General features: G+C 41.3%; 1 protein-coding gene across 1 annotated transcript in view; it reads right to left on the bottom strand.

Annotated features, from left to right (window-relative positions):
* Nucleotides 1-259, bottom strand: part of LOC113801320 (calpain-D-like) — a gene marked incomplete in the record, with an annotated part of 54,871 nt that extends 54,612 nt beyond the window's left edge. Inside the window, 1 exon segment of the mRNA XM_070120703.1 lies at nt 1-259. This exon segment is cut by the window's left edge and continues 85 nt beyond it.
* Between the last annotated feature and the right edge of the window lie 9,741 nt (nt 260-10,000).

Raw genomic sequence — 10,000 nt, 5'->3', positions numbered from 1 at the left:
GCAACGACCGGTCCTCACCTTCTGTCTGGCTAATATCATTTCCTAGAGAGAGGAAAAATATCTGCTGCCTTGGGTGAACGAGAAAACGAGTCCAAATAAGCAGACAGGTGAGGGCTCGTCTTTGTTCCTGATGTTTACATGCTGAGTTGCCAGGCGACGCAGCGCGCGGCGAGCGGCCCCTGCGCCCCCGCGCCGCCCCTGCGAGGGCTGCCCCGCCTGGGTTGGGCCAAGGATTACTTCCCGAACTCACACACGGCACTCATTGGGCCGACGAGACGATAATTCGGCCGCAGAATATAGGCTGAAAAATACGGCCGTCAGCAACTGATCTCGCCCCTTCATCCCACCCCCCGTATGTGCGCGCTCAGCTGATCACGGGACGGCGGCGAGTTCGAACCCTGCTGAGCGGCCTCGGGGAAAGGGCTCGGCGTTGACAGCCCCTTTTGAGCCAATAGACACCCACGTCTGGGGAGATGTGCCTCCGACGTGTTAGCCTTGCCTCTTGATGGCTGAACGCAACATGTACTTCATGCCCAATTAATCGAGTGTGCAGGTGTACTTACCTGCCATCAAAACGGGTGTAAGAAGAATGGAACTAATGATCACAAGCTGAAGTTGGAACTAGCAAAAAGTAAAATCACAAACGTACGGAATGTAAGAACTGTGTACGACCTGTTACAACAAAGATTTAACGATGAAGTGGAAAGGATATAATGGAATGTAATGGGACTTCCATTTTGGACCAGCGCATTTTTTTTAAATGAAGAGGCTCACTATTTTTTTCTATTGTTGAGACGAAACGAATTAATCAAATAGTCTTAGAATGCTCTCCAATCAAATCCGTTATATCTCAGTTACACGAGTTCACGCAGTGTCGTATGTCTCTGATTAATGGAGTGAAGGAAATGCAACAGGATGTAAAGAAATATCTGGGGAATTGGGGAAAGTTGGGTAAAGGAACATCGAAGAGAAACGGAAAACCTTGAAATCTTAATGTTTAATCAATGGCACTTACTGAGAATAATAGGGTGCTACAAACAGGCAAAAATGCATAGAGGATGCAAATGCAGAAGGTCCATGCAAACTACCTCAAGCTGAGAGGAAATGGAATGACTCAGAGTGCGCAGGGCCCGAGTGTGCGGGGTGGTCAGTGCGAGATACCCCCAGGGTATTAAACTTCAGGCACACGTCCATTAAAAAAGAGAAGGCCATCTGTGGACGAAGCTGCCACCAGGGCCAGCTCGGAGATTAGGCCCCCTAAGGTATGCACTTGAAAGGCCAGTAGCACTGATGCCTAAGCCTAGAAGTCCGTCGCCAGGAAATGGCCCCCGGGCCTTTAAGGTCCAAAGGCTAGACCGAGGTTGAAGGGTGTGGGACCCTTAGGAAGGTCGCCACCATTACCCTGAGGGAATCTACTGGAAAGTGACGCGATGTCCGAGGGGCCGGGCTGCCCACCATAGGCTTTCTAGGCCTGGTTCTGGTACATATAGTGATGGGGACCAGCTATTGCCCACATCGTGCCACGGAGGATCTTCTGGGGTCACTAGATTGTAAATCGCGGCCAGTCCATCTTAGTCCCCAGAAGTCCATCTCCAGCATTTGGACCCAGGTGATGGGGCCCCGGAGTATTTTCTCTCCCTCCTGAGCCTCCACGACCAGAAAGAACAGGGCGCTTCCTGGAGGGAGAGCAGCCTATACGGGAGAATGGAGGACGAAAGAGTAAGGAAGGGGCTGAATAAGGGTTGGTGTTCGGAAAAGGTTTCAAGACTGTTCTCTGCGAATCGAAATATTTCCAAATATCAAGGCTAATGCTGCTGATTATAGCTAAAGTATTTACGTTGTCTGAGACTCTACTATGAAATTAATTGCAATGATACCGTGAAATGAATGTCGCGCTAAATTTTACTTATATCATGGTGATTAGATATATAGAAAGAGACAAATATATAGAGAGCTGAGTGGGTGGATATTTAGAGATATAAGGTATAATAATAGGGATTTACAGTGGAAATAAATAGAAGTACAAAGATACAGAGAATGGGAGACAAAGATATACAGATGCAGATTAACACAGAAAGAGATACTGAACTTCAGCTAGCGATATAGAGACGGGGATTCAGAGACCCAGAGAGAACATGGAAAGAGAGCGAAATTTCAATAATAAGTATTCTTATCCTCCAATTACGTGCGAGTGATAGATGACTAAATACTTGCCACTTGAAGCGACAGTAATAGTTATCGCCTGGATTGCTCTCAACCTCAAATGGATATTCTTTTATCTGATTTTGGAGGAGACCGCACGCAGTAACACCAATATTTTTGTGGGGTGCACTTACAAATTACTGCGTGCATAAGGAAAATAAATTTTTGAGACAAACACCCAAAAAGTTGGAAAAATCGATGAAAAGGGACGTGTCTCATTTATATATTTGCATGTTTTTTTTTTTTTTTTTTTTTTTTTTTTTTTTTTTTTTTTAGCGGAGTAGAGAGGGATTCGGAAACATGCACATATCAATTTATATGAAATGCACGGAGAAAGATCCAGCAAGTATTTCTTTCTCCCTTCCAGCAGTGCCACTTCTTGAAACACTCTTCAGGGATTGGCTGCTGATCATGTACATTGATGATGGAAGTAATAAAGGTAGAAATACTACGATTATTGGTACTGGCAGTAATGATAATGATAATGATAATGATTACAACAATGATTATATTATAGCACTACTAATGTTAGTACTACTAACACTGATGGTGATGATAATGATAATAACAACAATGATAACACTAATAAGAATAATAATGATACTAAGAATAATAACAATATTAGTGATAGTGGTATTAATGATTATGATAAGATACTGATTGTGATAATAATATAAATAACAGTGATAATGATAATGATAATAATAACTATAACGATAAAGTGATGATAATGACAATGATACTAATAATGATGTTCCTAATAAGAATAACTATTATTGTCCATATTGACAATGATAATAGTAATTGTGCTGATAATGATGTTAATGCTAATTGTAATATATTAATGCTAGTGACTGATAATAATGACAATGATTATTATGGCAATAGATATAATGAGAAAAATTACAATGGCAATAATGATAATGATAATAATATTGATAATAACAATAATGATAATCATAATGAAGATAATGATAATAATGAAAATAATGATATTAATGAAAATAATGAAAATAATTAAGATAATGATAATAATGAAAATAATGATAATAATGAAAATAATGATAATATTGAAAATAATGATAATAATGAAAATAATGATAATAATAAGGATAATAATAATGATAATAATAACAACGATGATAATAATAACAATGATTTAATAATAATACTGATAAGGATAAAGATTATGGGGATAATAATAGGGATAATCGTGATGACTATAGTAATAATGATAATGGTAATAACCGTCATACAATAGTAATAGTAACAATAATGATATTAATAATATCAGGAGACTGGTTCCCGCTCCCTCAAAGTCACCCTCCAAATAGCAGGGCCAGATAACCACACCCGGCTTGCTGAGGGCTGGCTAAGCTCACACCCTGATCTCTAATCAGTCCACCACAAGACACGCTCAAGCTTGGGCATTGCCACCACCTCAGGCTCCCCTGCCGGGCCTTCCCTTGAGCGGGCATGTCTTTGCTCCAGCCGCGCGCCCTCGCCTGCGCTGCCGCTTGTGGAACCCGATCGGGCGCTTCCCGAAACCACCAACACCAGGGGATTCTAAGCTCCGTCAACATCACATGATTTATCTTTTATGGATTTTTTCTGCTGCGTCAACAGCCTAGGTCATTAACGCCGTATTGAAAATATAACGATACCGAAAGGTTTGGGGACAAAGCCTCCAGCACTATGATAAAGTGTGGCGAAAAGGGTTAAAATGAGTAATGATTAGGACAAAATATGTTATATGTCAAAGGTTTCGAGCGCTGTAGGTTAGTATGGCAGTGAAAAGGATGAGGAGGGAAGAGCAAACGAAAAAACGAAGGCTGTTAAGGACGGACACAAAGCCAGCCCTTCATCCGTTCAGCACAGCTGAAAGAATGTTTAGAAATAGGGGATTAAGGAAAGAAGGAACAGGAAAAGGGGGGGGGGGAGACCAAGCAAAATTAGTTGAAGCGACGACTGGGGTCCAAGGTAGGGGTGGTCCATCTTGACATGTTAGATATGATAATAGCATGATGATTATGATGATAAATGTGGTGGTAATCCTATAATTTATAATTATCATTACCACCATCATTATTATTTCCCTCATTATTATTAGTCTATCATCATCACCATCGTCATTATTATCATGATTATTATCATTATCATCATTCGCATTATTGCTACTGTTACTACTATAATTATTTGTTATATCATACTTATCATAACTATTATCATTACCAATACTATTATTATCATCATTATTGATGCAGAGTTCGTTTCTCCCGGGACCAAGCCTCTGGTAGCGGACTCCAAGGAGCAGGCATAGGGGCTCCAGGTTTTTCAGGTCCAACCCACTCCAGACCACGGTCTATATAATCGAATTATAGAGAACTTGCGCGAGAAATTGCAATTGTCGTCTGGAGATTACCGCTGTGGCTGGGCACCACGGTGGGTAAGACCTAAGCTCTGTCGCGTCAGCACTAGCTGACACACGCTGATCGAGTCGGCATTAGTCGTCACAGACCGGGTTCCCATCATATCCCGGGCGAGCCTCAGCTTCGCATATCGGCCTTATCCTTAACTTGACACCACTTCTGAGATGGTTGCAGCGGCAGTTTTGGCCAAGTTCTATATAACTTGGTTTGGGCCGCAGAGGGATGTCTATTCCTAGCATTTGCCCTAGCTCTCCGCCTGGCACACAGGGGGGGGGGGGTCGTGTCTCCTGCCACAAATCCAAGCATGGAGGAGGGAGTCCTTGGGCACTCCGTGACGCTCTATTTCCTCCTCGATGGAACCGGTGTCGGGACCTAGAGTAATTTGGACGCTCTACGACCTCAGCCCAGAGGATGGAGAGGGTTAATAGCTAATGGTTAAAAAACAAGATAAATGTGCTAGACATCTAAGGTCATATAGCACTATAGGAAAGTATATTAAAGGAAGGGTGAAGGGTGATAGTTGCTATGCGTTAATCTTGAAAGGTTAAAGATGGGTAAGGGAGCTGATGTGTGAATGGGCTATATGGTGGGCTTAAGTAAGGGAATTACATAAGGGTTTCACGTGTAAATCCAGGAGGGAGTGGAAATGATAGAGGACATGGAGGGAGGGAGAATGTACGTGTAGTTGGAATTGAGGGGGGTGAGTTGGGTTGGGAGGGAGTAGGAGGAAGTGTTGTAGGGGGACTTTGAGTAGGAGGAGGATTGGTTTCGGGAGGATGGATAACGGCAGTAGTTGGAGTTGAGGAGGATGGGTTGTGTTGGGAGGGAGTAGGACGGAAGGGGTGTGAAGGGAATATGAGTAGGAGGAGGATTGATATCGGTTATATCAGGAGGATGGACATCGGTAGTAGGCGGAATTGAGGGGGTTAGGTTATGTTGAGAGGGAGTAGGAAGGAGGGGTGTAGGGGGAATATGAGCAGGAGGGGGATGGATATCGGCAGTAACTTCGAGTGTGGAGAGAGCATGAGTTGTGGAATTTTGTGTCTCAAGCATATAGCTTTGGATATCTTCCATAGTTTCTGCAGTGGAGTTGGTTGGGGAGTTTTGTGAGACAAAGGTTTTCTTATGAGGGGAGGAAGAGGAGGCTGGTGTCTGAGGAATAAAGGTAAAGGTAGCTGGAGGTAAGTGTGCGGTAGTTTAGTCAGTCTGTTGCAGATAGTGTGGCGAGGGAGAGGGGGCGGTGTTGGGGCTGTAGTTGATATTGGTTGTGGGGGTAGAGTTGATGAATTTGAATAAGTTGGGAGGGTTGGAATGTCTTCTGGAGATTGCGTCTCGGCTTGGGTAGGTAATGCACTAGTAGGCATTGAGGAGTGGGTAGTAGTTTGTGTTTGGAGTCGTGGTCAAAGGAGTGCCTGGGGTCGGAGAGCCGGGAGAGTTTGAATTGGTGGGACTATTTGATGAAGGGGCAAGCCTCATTGCCCCTAATAAAGGTATTACATCTTCATTACTGGCCATGGGTGGCCTTGATTAAGTAGGGGAAATAAAGTCCACCCCTCAGTGTCCCTTAAGGGGTAAGGGCTTCACAACTAGATCAGGGGAATACCGTGCCTATGGTTCCCGCAGGCCGTTCAGGACTGGCAAAAGGTCAGCCTTTCATCCTTTCAGCACGGCTTTTACACCTTAGGAAGTATATAGTAGATAATGTTGGAGAAGGGATGGAAACAGAAATCTGGAGGGAGAAAAGGCCATTCAAAATTAGTTGAGTCTAGGGCAGGGGCCCTAAGCAGGGGAGATCCCTGCATTGGGTCTCCGTCTCCTAAGCCCCCCACGACAACAACGGGTAAGGGAGGGGGGGGGGCAGATTCAGTAGATGCTTACTGCACTCCTGCAATTAATATATTTTAAAGAAAATGTGGCTATTTGTTTTTTGCCCAATGGACTGCTAAGTTTTCAGTATCACTGCACAACTGAGTTATTTTGCTTGTTCAGTTTAAAATGTATGACTAAAGTTCTGGTGTATGGGTTAAAGTTACTATGTATAAGCAGCTTATATTAATATTACTTAGATTATGTACAATTTAAAAGCTCATGTGTATTGTTCCAAGTAGTTTTCATTTCAATTTATTTTTCTTTATCTCATGTTTATAGAAGTAAGGGTTAATAAAACTAAAATATAGTCTAAAAATTGGCCTTTATGGCAAATTGCTACATAATATTTAGAAAATTCCAGTGAAAATTCAGATAAAAGCAAAACAGATGAAACAAATAATAACTTACTTGTACTACATGGCAGACATTTGACTCTAAACACAACGTCCTAGTTTTCTATGCAACCCTATCAGCAAATATCATTTCTCAATGGGACACAGTAGTTTTCTTCCAAGGTTAAAAATGAATACAATTAATAAACATACCTAAATTTTATAGCACTGACTATTTCCCAAGAGAATAAAACTTAAACCTTTGTTAAGACAATCAATTCCTCACAGTTAAAAGCTTGATGACTAAACGACTCATTACATTCTAAATAAAGATAATAAATCCTTGGCAGTTCTCAAGAGGCATTCTAAATAAGTACAATGTTCAAAACAATGAACAAAAACAGTTACTCATGACTAAGTAAACACATATTTAAGCAGAAAACAAAACTGCACTCATATGACATGGAAGATTAACAAATTCTTTGTGAATGAGAGAGAGAGAGAGAGAGAGAGAGAGAGAGAGAGAGAGAGAGAGAGAGAGAGAGAGAGAGAGAGAGAGAGAGAGAGAGAGGAGAGATTGAAAGAGAGAGAAAAAGAGAGAGAGAAAGAGAGAGTAAGAGAGAGAGTAAGAGAGAGAGTAAGAGAGAGAGTAAGAGAGAGAGAAAGAGAGAGAGAAAGAGAGAGAAAGAGAGAGAGAAAGAGAGAGAGAAAGAGAGAGAGAGAGACGGAGGGAGAAAGAGAGAGAGAGAAAGAGAGAGAGGGGGGGGGGGGAGGTAGGTAGAGGGGGAGTGATTAGGAAGGGGATGGGGGAGGGAGGGGGAAGGGGGAGGGAAGGAGAGAGGGAGGGGGAGAAGGGGAGGGAACGAGAGAGGGAGGGGGAGAAGGGGAGGGAAGGAGAGAGGGCAGGGAAGGGGGAGGGAGGGAGAGAAGGAGGGGAAAGGGGAGGGAGGGAGAGAGGGAGGGGAAACAGGGGGGAGGGCAGAAGGGAGGGAGAGAGGGAGGGGGAAGGGGGAGGGAGGGAGAAGGGGGAGGGGGAGGGAGAAGGGCGAGGGAGGGAGAAGGGAGAGGGAGGGAGCAGGGAGAGGGAGGGAGAAGGGAGAGGGAGGGAGAGAGGGAGAGGGAGGGAGAGAGGGAGGCAGAAGGGAGGGAAAGAGGGAGTGGGAAGGGGAGGGAGAGAGAAAGAGAGAGAAACTGAATAAATTCCTGAATGATGTAAATGCAGGTGCTAGAACACTGCATTGATTAACTAGTTTTATCATTCAATTTAGATTGTCTCATTGTTTTACAAGACTACTAAACTTTGAACTTTTGAAGTACTGTTATTGAAGTATGAAGACTTACAATCTATTCATAACAAACAACATGTAACATTCTAAGTACACATTAGAAAGAGGGACTTTGTGAAGGGGATCTCGCACTGTGATACGAAATGAGGGTACACATCCCCTCCTAAAAGTGACACAAAATTTTCTACTCTGAGCACTAGCAACAAATCTATATGCATCAGAAGTCATAAAAGACTAATCTAACTACGGCAGGTAAGCACTTGAGCAGATGTCATACTATATGCTATGTGGCCAATGCAGAGCTTGTATTTACTGCCATTACCTATTATTGTCAAATATTTCTTTTAATTGTGAAATTAAGCATTCTATAGAGACCCTAAACTCAATTAAATAAAAATATAGTCTAGTTAGTAAACAAGGCCAAAAATGCTAAACATTCTTTTGTTCCAATACACAGAAAGCAATTACTTAATTTCCTGTTTTGTTTCAACCACTACCTCATCTCAGGGTAACATGTTTCACAATAAATATCAATGACAAAACATCAATAATGTTAAATCAACAAGCACATTTAATTTATCACTACACTTGTGTATTTACCATCAGAACACATTTCTTCCCATACTGTTAGGATTAGCTATTAATAAATACACAATCAATCAACAAATATTCAGAGAGATTTGAGGAGAAATTTGCTTGGAAGCTAACTTACATCTACTAAGCTCATTTTCTTTCTTCCTTTTAAAGGTTTTACTCTACAACTGGAAAAGAATCACACCTCAGCAGATGTGTAAATATATCAACAAGAAAATTCAAGGTACATAAGTATCTAGGCATATATGCACAAAATCTGCATACAGAGATCTACACCGGTACATAAGACATAAGAGACAAGAGTCTCACATTTTACAAATTATAAATATATAAACACAATAATTCCCAAGAGCACTGTACATATATGATTGAATGGTAGAACACACACATTCAAACATTTTAACTCGTACAGGACCAACACTCATTCATACTCATACTCTTACTCTCTCTCTAACACATGCACACACACAAAATCTACTTAACCTCTTGAGTACAATGATGCCTGTTCAGTATCACTGCATAAACCAGTTTCTTGTTTTCCAGACTGATGCCAGACTGCTTCTAGGTGACCTGGGTACCTTCCCACATCTAGCCAGAGTGCTGACTTTGAGGGTCTGTTCTAGGGAGTCTTCATCTGATCTTATGAATTCTGTCTCCACCCTTTGGGATACTGGGCCATGGACGACTCTAGATTCATTATGAACCCTGAGGTCCTTTCTTTTTGGTACTCACAGTAAGAGGTTAAAATTTCTATCTCCTTTCCTACTTTGGTTAAAAATCATGCTAAATATTTACTTCATACTATAGACTGCAACACACTGCTGAGGCTGATGAGATTAACAAAGAATTATATTGCAAGTTTACAGTACTTAATGTGAATATTGTTATTTCTATCTTCCTTTTTGCTTTTCTGCTCATGCATCTATTGGTTACCATCAATGATACATTATATCCAGATAAGCTTGTAAAAATAACAATAAAAACACACATTTAGGAACAACTTATATGTATATATATGCATATAAAGTGAAAACAATCAAATAAATAAAAATGTATCTAAAACATAAAAAGCTTATTTTAAACAAATCAGTTACATGGATAAGTTAAAATGCCTGAAATAATAGCCATATGACATGACAATAGGAATATAAATTTTATGGCACACATGTTAAATAAAGCTTTTCCTAATCACATTTATCATATTACTGAATATAAAAGATATCTTCCAATTAATCCAATTTGCTTAACAAAAATGCAAAATTTGCGGATTACAGATACTGGTAAATCA

This window comes from Penaeus vannamei, chromosome 4 (assembly GCF_042767895.1).
Source record: "Penaeus vannamei isolate JL-2024 chromosome 4, ASM4276789v1, whole genome shotgun sequence".
In the NCBI taxonomy this organism is placed as follows: Eukaryota; Metazoa; Arthropoda; class Malacostraca; order Decapoda; family Penaeidae; genus Penaeus; species Penaeus vannamei.
This window is presented reverse-complemented; position numbering and strand designations above follow the sequence as displayed.